Source organism: Capsicum annuum, chromosome 10 (assembly GCF_002878395.1).
Source record: "Capsicum annuum cultivar UCD-10X-F1 chromosome 10, UCD10Xv1.1, whole genome shotgun sequence".
NCBI classification, from domain to species: domain Eukaryota; kingdom Viridiplantae; phylum Streptophyta; class Magnoliopsida; order Solanales; family Solanaceae; genus Capsicum; species Capsicum annuum.
The window spans coordinates 156,455,220-156,470,096 of NC_061120.1; positions in this window are offsets into that span (position 1 = coordinate 156,455,220).

Consider the following 14,877-nt stretch of genomic DNA (forward strand, 5'->3'; position numbering starts at 1 on the left):
TAGGGTATCACCTTGGGGTTCCTCTGCTATTTGTAAAGAAGAAGAATGGGTCTAAGCATATATGTATTAATTATTGGTAGTTGAAAAAGGTTACGATTAAGAATAAGTATTCTCTTCCTCGTATTGATAATTTATTTAATTGGATTTAGGGTTCTTTGATGTTTTTGAAGATTGATTTGTGTGTATGGTGTCACCAGTTAAGGATTCAATCTTTGAATATTTCGAAGATAGCTTTTCATACGCGGTACAACCATTATAAGTTTTTGGTCATGTTTATTAGGATGACCAATGCCCCAGGAATGTTCATAAAGTTAATGAACTGGGTATTTCGATCATATCTCAACTCCTTTGTTATTATATTTATAGATGATGTCTTGGTTTATTCCAATAGTGAGGCGAATCATGAGAAACATCTATAGATTATGCTCTAGAGATTGAGGGATGAGAAGTTGTATGCTAAGTTCTACAAGTGTGAGTTTTTGTTGGAATATGTCTCTTTCTTTGGTCATATGGTGACTAAGGAGGTTATTATGGTTTCTCCATCCAAGATTGCAGTGGTTCATGATTGGGCCAGACCTACTTTGCTCATTGAGATTTGGAGTTTTATTGGTTTAGCAGGTTACTATCGGCATTTTGTAAAGGGTTTTTCATCTATCATGGCCCAATTAACCAAGTTGACTCAAAAGAACATTTCCTTTCAGTGGTTCGATCCTTGTGAGGCGAGGTTAAGGATTTGGTAACATCAGCTCCTATCTTGACTTTGCCCAAGGAGGGTGTGGGATTTACTATCTTTTGTGATGCTTCAACTGTTGGGTTAGGTGTTGTGTTGATTGGGAGTGTAAGCTTATTGCATATTCTTCTCTACAGTTGAAGCCCCGTAAAAAGAATTATCCTACCCATGATTTAGAACTGTGTGCGGTTGTTCTTTCTTTGAAGTTGTGGAAACTACATGTATGAAGTACATCATGAGATTTTCTCGGATCACCATATCCTTCAGTATTTCTTCACCCAGTGAGATCTTAGTATAAGGCAGTGTCATTGGCTTAAGTTTCTTAAGGATTATGACTTGATGATCCTCTATCATCCAGGCAACGCTAATATAGTGTTAGATGCCTTCAACTAAAACTGGAATAGGATAGGTAGTTTGGCATATCTTTTGACCTAGGAGAGGGCTTTGGCCATATAGCTCTAGTCTTTGATGATGTCTAAGAAACATCTCCTTTTGGGGTCGAACCCTAAGGGAGCACGTGGTTTACAGTTATCAGCAGTTGTCTACAGGTAGTACTGGAAAGTAAATAGGGGGATTTGTTTGCTGTAATCACAAGAAAGTAACACTATTAACTCTGATTGAAGTCAGTTATGGGTGAACACTAGGATTATGTTCCCCCTGGCGTCTCAACTCCGTAGGTTTATCATGCGTTGTTGAACTAACCCAATACCTTGAATGTAGAATCGATAAATTATATGCCACCTACAGTCTTTTGGACGAGTAGGAGGATTTCACCCTTTACCTATTGAGTCTAGGATCTCGCATCACTAACCCTTACCCTGGTCCCAGTTAACTATCACCTTTTGAGTCTCAAGTTATTACATAAAAACTAATAATCATTCAGATATACCATTGTATTTGATTGGATGGACTATTAACTCCCAAATTACTATTGCCTTTATCTTTTCCTAGTCACTACCCTTTTTAAAGTAAGTATAAATATCTAGTGGGATCCTAACGTTTGCAACAACTAAGACAACTATTATAATGAAGATAAAGCAATCCATATTGTGGGTATTGGTTCCTGTTAACAATTACACTTCCCCTACTTCGTTAATTAGCCAGGGTTTACGCAACCCTAGCTATGGGCTTTAGCCGCTCATGATTGTGAAAAAATCAGTAACATTCATATTGAAAAGCAAAGATAAAATCACAATGATAATATTAAAGAAACCTACAACCATAAACTGAATAATCGATCAAAGTCAATACAATGAAATCCCAATATCAAAGATGGATCTTGAAATCAAAATATGTTTCAAAGTGTTAAAAGTATGTAACCTCTACTAAAAAGTACATGAAACGTATTTATAGTACAAGAGAAAACCCTAAAAACTACGTTCGAATGAAAATAGGAGAAAATAGGGTCGGTGGCTACCCGCTTCCTACACCTACGATTTGGTCATGGCTACAGGTTGTACCTGCGGTCTGCTCTGGGTGCAGGTAACAACCGCAGGTAACGGATGGGAGTACTTGCAAGTCAGCTCTTGGAATTTTGGACTTCTGGTACCCGCTTTATGTACCTGCGGTCCGTAGGTCCTACCTGCGGTCCATGGGTCTACTTAGTAGGTGCCGGGAGTCAGTTTTTCAGCTCTTCTTTGATCACGATCAAGACAAAAAATATCCCAATCATCCATAATCACTTCAAAAGTATCCAAACAATTTTTTTCACCATTTTAATGAACTTATCATCCGGATTGTGGTTTTATTCAAAACATACCCAAAATGGATCATATCTAACAAAAAGGCCTAAAAAACTTGCATATTTTCCTCGTTTTAAGCATTGAAAGTGTTATATTTTTATGGCACATCAACAACCTTAACTTAGAATTTTTGCATGTCCTTAGGCAACAAAAACACAACAAAATAAAAATAATGGTAAACTAAGTGAATCTAAGACATTCAAGGCAGGCAGTCATCATATTTAGTTCAAATCACCACATTTCCTTCCATATCTCTTTTCAAAACCAACTGTGTATGAATATGAAGTACAAAAATATGATGCAAAGGGATCAATATATTGAAATTACATTAGTAATATACAACCCATTATATATACAAATTACACTACCCTAAAAAAGTAGCTATCTAACAACATGACTCAAGTGCCCTCACAATAAGAATGTCCCACTCTCAGATGAAATCATGCATGTGAATGCAGGGATGGTCAAGAGACACTCACACTCAATAAAGAAGTTCCAGTCAATGCCTATAAAATACCATAGGCTTGTCCTTATTTTCTTTACATTAGCATTCAGATAGTCAAGTTAGGGTCACTATATGACTTTTCTCGTCTTGTAATGTAGGATTGAGGGATGGTATGATACATATCAAAATTTAAAGTGACTAAGCCTCCTTGGCACTATACTAATTTTGGGGTCCCACTTACTAGCCAATTTTTTTTATTCCACTTTTATGTCTCCCTATTATTCTTTTATTGCACATTCAGGTTGGGTATGGTTTTCTATTCTTTCTTTTTTACTTTTTCACAATTTTTTTCATTTTTTTTTCAGTCGCACCCAACCATACTAACTTTTTTCTCCTATTTTACCCTTCTTTATACCCATTTTACACTACACACCCCTATGATATCCACCCTCAACTTAGGACTTTTGCCTGAGACCAGGTGCATAATGTCCTAATAGGACTAGGTCCAAAATAGGTTCATTGTAATACAAATAGGAAGGTGAATAGGTGAAAATGCAAAATCCTCTACGTTAACACACTTTCCAATCACTATGGGTAATACTTCTGGTGGGATTATCCCACTGGAGGACTCTCCTAAGCAGATTACTAATAAGAAGAGTATTTCTCTAGCTCAAAAATATGTTGATTTGCTAAAAGCTAAACCATACGTGCATGATAACATTAGGGTATCACCTAAACCTGTAGTTATGATACATGGAGATCCCTCAATTATGTGGAAATCTTCAGAAGTGAAAACCTTGATTATGCAGGAAAATTTACAATATGCCATTATTGGTAAGTTCTCTTATGAGAAACAAGATATCAATAAACTGAGAAAAATTATTCCAAAGCAGTGTGGGATTAAGGAAGATTGTATAATAGGCATCTTAGATTCAAGGCATATTTGGATTTGTTTGAATCAATTGGAGGATTATGTTCAATTATTATCAATGACAGCATATTATATCAAAAAAAGAGATAGATATTGGCAAATGAGGACTCTTAAATGGGATGCATGGTTTTAGCCTGATGTTGAAACCACAGTGGGAGTGGCATGGATCTCATTATTAGATCTACCACCAAATTTTTATGCTAAGGAAGCCATATTTTCAATTGCATCTGCAGTGGGAAAGCCTTTAGTAGTAGACATGGCCACAAAGAATCATACTAAACCAAGCTGTGCAAGAGTAAAGATAAAAGTTGATTTGATTGCTAAGCTACCGCAAAAAAAATAAAATTAATAAGGAAGATGATGTCATAGGGAACATTAAGTCAAAATGGATACAGATTCAATATGATTACAAGCCTAAGTATTGCAAAGAATGTTGCTTACTAGGGCATAATAAGGAAACATGTTATTGTAAAGAATGTTGCTTACAAGGGCATAATGAGGAAAAATGTTGGACAATTCACTCTGAGTTGTTCGACCAGATAGAAGAGCAAAAACAAGAAAAAGACAAGAATAAGGATGATTCCAAGGACCAAGAAACAACAAAAAAAAATACAGATGATGAGGATAACAACAATTAATGGAGACAAAGAAAGAGCAGATATAGAAAGGACCAATATAGGCATATTGTTGGGTGATAAAGGAAAATGATACAACCATAGAAACTTCAAATACTTTTGATGTATTAGAACAATAGGACAAGTTAGAAGAGAATCCCACAAGTGTAATGGAGAAGGAGAGTACTAAAGAATTGGTAAATAGGAGTTTTGTAAATTCATACACTATACCTGAAGAAGAAATGTAGATCAACAAAGATGAAGGTGAAATTCAACAAAAAGTAGAAAAAGGAAACAAGGAAATAATGCAGGTGGCAGCAAAAAATATGGCACAAAGTACAACAACAAATAATGATCAGGTGCAGCAATGTTCAAAGGAGAAAGAAAAAGAACATAATACATTAAGAGAGCTTATGGTGTTGTAGAACAAGTCAAATGAAGAACAAATATTAAAGGATGTACAACTTCTTGCAATAAAAACAGGGAATATGATGGAAGTTGCTAATAGTAGTAAGAAGGATATGGATACTGAGGATTTGTTAGACAATGTAAATGAGGCAACAACAGGAGGAGATTTATCTCCTAATCAAATCAAGTTATTGAAGTCAAAGCATGGAAAACTTGGTAAAAAATCTAAACAGATAATTGCCAGTTCAATGAAGACAAGGAGTCATACCTCAAAATCTAAACAGATAAGGGTTGTTAACACACAGGAGGCTTTGACAAAAGGTTAATAACAATGCATAAAAGGTACCATTTTGGTTTCATTGGGTTTTGGAACTTTTTTAGGATGGCCAAAATATTGAAACGTATAGGAGTAGGTTGGGAATGCATTATGTTGTAGTCAATATATCAGGCAAGATATAGGCTTTCATGGAATCAAATGTGGAGTATTATATTATCAGTAATGATGAAAAGTAGCTTACACTTAGGTTGAATAATCAGAATGTAGGAGTGGTGGTTGTGGTCATATTAATTTATGCTAAATGTAACCAATTAGAGAGAGTTTTTATAGGAAACTTTTGAGGCAATGAGGGACATAATAGATGAACCATGGATTATAGGTGGAGATTTTAATGTCACAAGGCATAAAGAGGAGAAGTTAGGTGGATTACCTGTGACTTTTGAAGAAACTCAAGATTTTAATCATTGAATTGGCAATTATAACTTGGAAGAGATTGACTATGAGGGGAGGAAATTTACTTAGTGGAATAGAAGAGTGGATGGAGACTATATTTTCAAAAGACTAGATAGATTCCTCTCTAATGATAAACTACAGAAGTTATTTCCTGTGATGGAAGAGAAAAATCTACAAAGAAGTAGTTTAGATCATGCACCAATGTTGCTTTACTGCAATATAATCAGGATAATTTTATCAAGCCATTTCAGTTTCTTAATTTTTAGCTTAAGGAAGAATCTTGTTTGTAGGTCATAGAGCAAAATTAGAAGGTAGAATTGAAGGTAATCCTTTCTTGATCTTTCATCAAAATCTAAAACGAACCAAGGCTGTATTGACTCAATAGAGTAAGCAAATATTTGGGAATATTTTCCACGAGATCGCTACACTAGAAGAGGTGATCAAGATAAGAGAGAGGTAGTTTGAGGAGGATCCTTCAGGGGAGAATAGGGCAGTATTATTCTAGGCACAGGCAGAATTGACAATGCAATTAAAAAGGGAGAAACATTTCTAGAAATAAAAAGCTTGTTTTCAGTGGTTCAAGGATAGAGAAAGGAACACAAATTTTTTATGCTATTATGAAGGAAAGAAAGACTAGATTGAAGATTAAAAGAATTCATAATGATGAAGGTATTTGGTTGGAGAATCAAGATGATATTGCTGAAGTTGTAGAATTATTCTATCAAAATCAATTCAAGAAACAAAGGGATGCTGAAGATTTCTCAATGTAGGATGCACTACAATCTGTTATATCAGAAGAGCAAAATAAAGAATTGAAGGGGATTCCAACATAGAGGAAGTAAGAATTGCAGTCATGGGTTTGAATAAGAATAGTGTTGCAGGTCCAGATGGTATGACTGGTGCTTTCTTTTAGGATGCTTGGGATATCATAGCTAAAGATCTTCATCTGATGGTAATTGCTTTCTTCAGTGGTTATGATCTTTAAAGGTTTATCACTCACACTAATCTAGTACTATTATCAAAGAAAATAGTGGTCAATAATTTTTTAAATCTAAAACAAATATCACGTAGTAACTTTGTGAATATAATATTTTCAAGGATTATTCATTAAAGAATTAAGTGTGTGTTTCCTGATATAGTATCAGAAGAGCAAGCTAGATTTTTGCATGGTAGAAGTATAGCTGAGAACATATTGGTAGTGCAGAAAATAGTGTCTAAAATTAGAAAAAGGGGAAACACACCAAATATGGTCATGAAATTTGACATGATGAAAGCTTATGATAGAGTAGAATGGCTCTTTCTAACAAAAGTGCTAAGGAAGATTGGATTTTGTAAAGAAATCTTAGATGTGGTTTTTAGATTATTATTAAATAACTGGTACTCCTTATTGCTAAATGGATAAGCTAAAGGTTTTTAAGGTCTTGTAGGGGTCTTAAGTAAGGGGACCCTTTTTCTCCTACTTTATTCATCATTACAGCAGATGTCCTTTCTAGAGGATTAAAAGAATTGATGGGTAGAAAGGAGTTTAAGTTATTTGGCAAGCCTATAAGAAGTCCTAAACTCAATCATCTTGCATTTACAAATGATATGATCATTTTATGTAAAGCTGAGGTGGGTACTTTACAATTACTGACAAATACATTGGAAAGATATGAGGAGGTGTCTGGATAGAAAATTAACAAGGACAAGAGTGCTTTGTATTTTCTTGACAAGGTGTCTAATGGAATAGCTGTAATGGTAGAAGTGGCTACTGGTATCTTAAGGAAGGATTTCCCATTCAACTATCTAGGATGCCAGTATTCTACTAGAGAAAGAAGAAGAAGTACTATAAAAAACTTATGAATAGGATCCGTAGAAAATTACAAGAATGGAAAGAAAAGCTTTTATCCTTTGGAGGGAGAGTTGTTCTAATTAAGAATGTGCTTCAAAATATGCCTATTCTTCATCTGTTAGACATGAATCCTCTAATTAATGAGTTACTTTATCTTTAAAAATATTTTGCTAAGTTTTTCTAGAGTAGCAATATAGAAGGGAAAGGTAGGCATTGGGTGGTTTGGTCCAAGTTATGTGGGCCAGAAGAGGAAGGAGGTTTGGGTTTTAGAAGGTTACAAGATGTATCAACAACTCTTTTTCGCAAGCTATGATGGAATTTTAGAACTAAGAGTTCTATATGGAGAGAATTTATGCTAAAAAAGTACTACATGAAGTTACATCCTAAAGAAGTTATGTGGAAATCAGGTAGAGGATCTCAAGTTTGGAAAAAGATGCTTTAAGTAAAGGAACTCATTGATCATCTGATAATATGGAAGATAAGGGGAGGATATACTCATATTTGGTATGATAATTGGATTGTTATTGGAGATTTATATTCTATTATGGAAGAGAGAAAGGAATGGGATGATAGGGAACAAAGACTCAAAGATTTGTTAAAAGGGACACTGGAATGTAGTAATGTTGAATGAATTATTTACTGAAGAGATTATGGATCACATAAGGTAGAAAGTAAGTATTCTATAGAAAACATTATAGAAGGACAAATCAGTATGGTCAGTTGATGAAAAAGGAAAGTTTAGTGTCAAGTCAACGTGGCATTATATCAAACAGAGAGAGACTCCTAATGAATTTTACAAACAGTTGTGGATTAAGGGTTTACCTTTCAAGATAGTATTCTTTATATGGATAATGTCGAAGGGTAAGATTTCAATAGATAATACCATTAGGTGGTGGTGAGTAAAAGGTCCCTCTGAGTACTGGTGCTGCCAAAATTAAACACAAGAGACAGTATCTCATGTGTTGCTGAGTTCAGATTATGCTAATGGGACTTGGTCCTATTTTTCTTCTTTTTCAGGTATAAATATTCAAGGACTGAGTCTGAAGAATACAATATATGCATGGTGGAATATATATGTGAAGTCAAGGGAGAGAGTATATTTTAGAGCAATATCGAGGATTATAATGTGGGAACTATAGAAAAGAAGAAATGCTCTAAAACATGAAGGAAATAGAGTGTCAATACATAAGATGATAATGAATGCCACCAGACACTTAAAGATGCTTCTTAAGGTTAGAAAAACTATTCTTGAGTTCTTAGTGGAATGAAAAGTCATCATGCAACAACTTAGCCAATTAAAGCCAGAAAATAAAGTAATTACGATGCTATAGGAATATCCACAAAATGGTTGGGTCAAGTACAATATTGATGGAGTCTCTAAGGGAAATCTAGGACGGAGTTCTTGGATATTCTATGTGAGAGACAAAAATGCGGATCTATTATATGCATCGGGTTTAACAATTGAGGATACAACTAGCATAGAAGCAGAGGCATTGGCTATATTGAATGCAGCTAAGCATTGTTACTCATCTGATCATGATAAAGTGATCATTTAGACTGACTCTCTACTAATGAATAAGATGTTAAGCAAGGAGTGGGAGATACCATGGAAAGTAGAAGACATAATAAAGAAAATATGGAGCTTATTTTCACATAAGCAAGTGCAGATAGTACATAGGGAAGGCAATCAATTAGCAGATTTTTTAGCTAACTTGGCATTGTAACTAAACACATGCACATATACAACATTCCATCAGCTTCTAAGTTCAGGTAGAAGGATCATTAATAGTGATAAGTACCAATCTTCCTACCTGAGGTTATCAATATCGAATAAGTAAACAGACTGGGCAGGCTATGCTAAGTTTATACATCAATTGTACATCAATAGTTTAGGTTAACAAAAAGGGGATTTTATCTTTGCCTAATAAACTAGCCAACAAAAAGGACTCTCAGTAGATCAGAGGGCCATTGGTCAGATCTTGAATGTAAGTATCTTGGGATTTTGACACTATCCAATTACATGCAGGTCTGAGCTTCCCATATTAATCTCCCTCCCTTTCATAATTGGTCAAGATGTGTTATATTATTGTAAAGTACCATTAGCAGAGATGAAAAGGATAAATGAATAAGCTTTCCAGGATTGTATGTCAAATCTCAGCGGACTAGACCCTACTTCTTAGCACCAAAAAGCATTTCACAATCCTTTACTTAGGAGAACTCAGCTGTAAATGAGCAAAAATTAGTGTTAAGCAAAATTACAAAGACAAAGATTGATTCAGAAAAGGTGATTTGGCTTACTCTTGTAGCTGGAGATAGATCCACCTTAGCTAGACCCTGGCATGGTGTTGATGAATCACAGAAGAAGAAAAATGAATTAAAGATTGAAAAAGGTAGCATTGGAGGAGATGCGGAGAGTGGAAGTGGAGTGAGATGATCTTAGCTCAAATAGGAAACCCTATAGCATATTTATATGTGTATGTAATAGACCGGGTTAATATTTTAGGTCGGTCTGCTGTGGCTTTAATTTGTGTTGTAATTTGGATAGTTTGGTCTATTTATACACTTTGTTTTGATTAATTAATATAAAGACAAATTAAACAAAAAAAGAATCGGTGAAACAACAAAAATAGGTTACAAGGCTCAAAACAGGGATCAAGGAATACAATTCACACATGGAAGGTCATTTAGGCTAAAAGTGAACTGAAATAAAAAATAGCCTATGATCCTTTTCTAACTATCTTTCATCCTAGGCAAGACTAACCAGGCAAGTTCTGAATTCAACTCACAAAGAGAACTAGGCAGTATCTCACACACACATGGCTCAGAGTCAATATTACCTACTACTACCTATATAATTCATGTAACTGTTAAAAAGTGATTATCATGTCCCTAATCGTAATTCCAAAACAAGATCCACAATGTTTACACATATATAAATCCACATAGTTCTAAAACACAAAACTTTGGTGGGGTATCAAAAATCAATCAAAACATGACTACTGCCCTAAATGCTTAGAAATCTCCTAATTAAACAAAAATAACAAAGTACAAAATAAAACACAATATTACACAAAATTAAAATAGACATGCCAGTTCTACAACCATACCACGACCGACAGGAAAAGAAGCCCAAATAAAAACTGGGCATTGTCCATAATGTGCTAAAATAAAGTAAAACAGAGGGAAATAAGAACATACTTGGGACGCACTAAGCGTCCATGTCATGATATTCCCCAGATGAGGGTATATCAATAAGAGGAGGCTATGGTGGTGGCAGTGCACTATGAGAAGATTAACTTACAGCTAGCCCAGAAAGCCTCTGTCAATCAACATATGCAGTTTCCATTGAATCATCGGTGGCCCTTTTTAGGGCTTGCTCATATTGCCTGTCTGGATTCTATAATTCCCCATCAGCCTCTGTTGGTCCCAACTAAGGGGACTAGCACATCATCCTTCGTGAATAAATTAAGTATTTGGGACCATGCAAAGGTAATGGCTAAAAAATTAGGGATACAACTAGAGGGATAACTAATATGTGGCTCTCAGTGAGAGAGCACACCTATGCTCTAAGTAGGTCTAACTCCTCCCTAATATCTTTTAACTCTAACGACTTAACCTCTGCAAACCTGTCTCCCATATATCTCTCATTAACATCTAGTACATTCAGTACATTGGCATCTATAGAAACATCCTCGTCAATATTGTCTATTATAGACACCACTCGCATATCATATGGATGCTGAACAGTCATACATACATCAAACACTAATTACTCATCATTTAATTTGAAGGTAATTTCCCCAAGTCCATATCAATCAATACCTTAGCATTGGATATAAAGGGTTTACCCAATATAATGAGGGCTTGAGAATTTACCTCACAATCAAGAACCATGAAATCAATAGGGAAAATAAAGAATACAACCCTCACTTCTGCATCACACAAAACACCCACCAATTTATTTATAGATGAGTCAATTATCAGCAAATTTATGGATGAAGGTTTGAGTTACCCTATCCTCAACAGCTTGTACACAACTAGTGGCATCACATTACTCTTGATCCTAAGTCACATAAAGCCTGCTTGACATTTAAAATCCCAATAGAACATAGAATAACAACTGCTTTGAGATCTCTTTTTTCAACTAACTGTAAGGAAGGGGTCATACTATAAGTATGCATAAGATCATTAGGATACACAACCAAATCCTCACCACTACCATACTCAAAGTCACCGTCACCATATGTCGACTTCTTAGACTCTACCTCAGGTGTCTCATCGCTTTCAGTGCTATCAATCTTCAACTCCTTAATAGTATATACAAGGGGATCATCACTGGTGGCACCATAATTAGTAGTGATATATAGATACTGACTTATAGTTAGTGGACTCTAAACTTTTTTACTTGGAAGAGTAACAAGATGTTTCTATTTAATCATAGCAGATATTTTCCCAAAATGGTGCTCCAGCTACTTGATAGTAGTGGCATGAGACTCCATATTCTTTGTCAACCCTAAAATGTTAGACTTAATCTCCTTAAGGTTACTCTCCTAATTTTCTTGATTCTTCACCAGTTTGGTTAGCATTTCTTCAATTCTTGATTTTGTATCTTGTCTGCCACACTGAATGTACCTGTCTCCCTTTTCCTTGTAATAATATATCCATCTCCAGTCATCGTCTCTATCCCTACTGTGGTCTCTATATATGTCATAATAGTTCCAACCTTGGTTCCCCTGCCCTTGGACTCAGAAATCCTCCAACTGATGATCCGAATAGTTAGCCTTCTCTTCTAATGTAGACTCTTAAGCTATGAAGGTTGCACCCTATGCTCCTACTATATGACATTTTTCAAATTCATAATCACAAACTACTTTTCCAACCCACCAATATCATTCTTCAGTTGAACAGTCTCTTATTCTACAAAATCATTAGCTACTTCTATTCACTAATAGCTTAAATAGTGTGAGTACCAGAACATCAGAAGCTACCTCCCAGCATAATCTTATAATATCTCCTCTAGAGATAGTATCTACCATAGCTCTAGAATTGATGGTCGGGGCTCTATAGAATAACTCTATTAAGTTTGTCCCTAAAATCTGATGGTTGGGAACCATACTCAGCTTCTTATTAAACCTAAACCTTATACATGGGCTCATACTCCAGCTTCCTAAAATTATAGATCTCATCCTTGTGCTGCAACACCCAAGATAGAGGAAAGAACCTGTTTAAGAATTATTTGCACAACTCTTTCCATATAGTAATAGATCCTCTTGGCAGTTTCCTTAGACATAAAGATTTTCTCCTATAAATGAGAAAGGAAAAATTCTTATTCCTAGTGCCTCCGTATCCACCCCCAGTATGGTGTATAAAGTGCATATCCCAATAAAATTTACCAAGTACATGTTTGTGTCATCTGTCAGCAACCCCACAAACATACCTTTCAACTATAAGAGTTGAATCATACTGCTAAAGATATTAAACTTTATATTTGGAGATAAGGTGGGAGGAATAATGGCACCTATATCAGTTGACTCATCGTATCCCAAATCTTCTTCGTCATCAACATACAACTGAACAAATTGACATGTTGGGATTGCTTGAGGTCAACTTCTATTAGATCTCCATCGAGTGTTGTTCAGTGGTCTACTGTCTGTCTCTCAACAATATTTTGAACTTCAACTTTAAAGAGATTATCCCTAGTTGCTTCTGACATCCTACTATGTTTAGTAGGATCTTCTATGAAATCAGTATGAGTAAGGGATTACCTCTACTATGTGTGTTGGACATACGCCGATGTATGCCCAACTAAGCAAAAAAATCTTTAAACTAGCAATAACTTTAATCCATAAATCAACACCGTGCTCCCCAACAACAATGCTAATTTTTTGATGACGTCCAAGTAACACCTCCTTTTAGATAATGGTATGGTTGTTGTCAAGCTATAGTAACCCAACCAAGGTAGGGTCGAATCCCAAGAAAACAAGTTGTTTGTAGTTATTAGCAGTTGTAATCTATAGGCAGTACTGGAAAATAAATAAGGGGATTTGTTTGTAGTAGTCTCGAGCAAGTAACAATGTTAACTCTGGTTGAAGTCAGTTATGGGTGAACACTAGGATTGTGTTCCCCCCAGCATCTCAACTTTGTAGGTTTGTCGTGCATTATTTAACCAACCCAATACCTTACATTCAAAACCAATAAGTTATATACCTCCTACAATCTTTTAGATGAGAAGAAGGATTTAACTCTTTACCTATTGAGTCTCAGGATGTCATATTCCAAACCCTTACCTTAGTCCAAGTTAGTTATCACCTTTTGAGTCTCAAGTTATTAGATAAAAACTAATAATCATTCAGATATACTGTTGTGCCACAATGGATCGACTTTTAACTCCTACATTACTATTATCTTTATCTTTTCCTAGTCACTACACCTTTTTTAGAGTAAGTACCAATATCTAGGTAGGATCCTAATGTTTGCAACCTCTAAGACAACTATTATATTAAACATAAAGTAATGCATACCATGGTTATTGGTTCCTGTCAACAATCACACTTTCCCTATTGCATTAATTTTCCAGGGTTTCCATAACCCTAGCTATAGATTTTAGCCACTCATGATTGTAAAGAAATCAATAACATTTATATTGGAAAGAAAAGATGAAATAACAATGATAAGATGAAATAAAACCCACAACCATAAATTGAAAAATCAATCAAAGTCAATGCAATAAAATCCCAAGATCAAAGATGCCTCTTGAAATCAAAATATGGTTCTAAGTGTTAAAAGTGTGTAAAATCTACTAAAAAGTACATAAAGGATATTTATAGTACAAGAGAAAATCCTAAATACTAAGCCCAAACAAAATAGGAGAAAATAGGGTCGGTGGCTACCTGCTTCCTGCACTTATGGTTTGGTTATGGTCGCAGGTTGTACCTGTACTTTGTTTCGAGTGTAGGTATCAATCGTAGGTATCGAATTAGAAATTTCCTGTAAGTCAGCTCTCGAGATTTTTGACTTCCGATACCCACTCTGTGTACCTTCAGTTTGTAGTTCTTACCTATGGTTTGTGGGTCAACTTAGTAGGTGTCGAGATTCAATTTTTTAGCTCTTCTTTGATTGTTAAACTTGCTTTAATCACGATCAAGATAGAAAGCACCCCAATCATCCATAATCACTCCAAAAGTATCCAAAAATGCTTTTTTCACCATTTTTATGAACTTATCATCCAAATCATTGTTTTCTACAAAACATACGCAAAATGGATCATATCTAATAAAAAGGCCTTAGAAACTTGTATATTTTCCTCGTTTTAAGTATCAAAAGTGCTATATTTCTATAGCACATCAATCTTTAGCTAACCAGATGGTTAGGCTTGATATATTTTACCCCTGGATGTGTTTTGGATTTTGTTGGAGGCTAGGTCTTCTTTGATGAAGCAGATTCGAA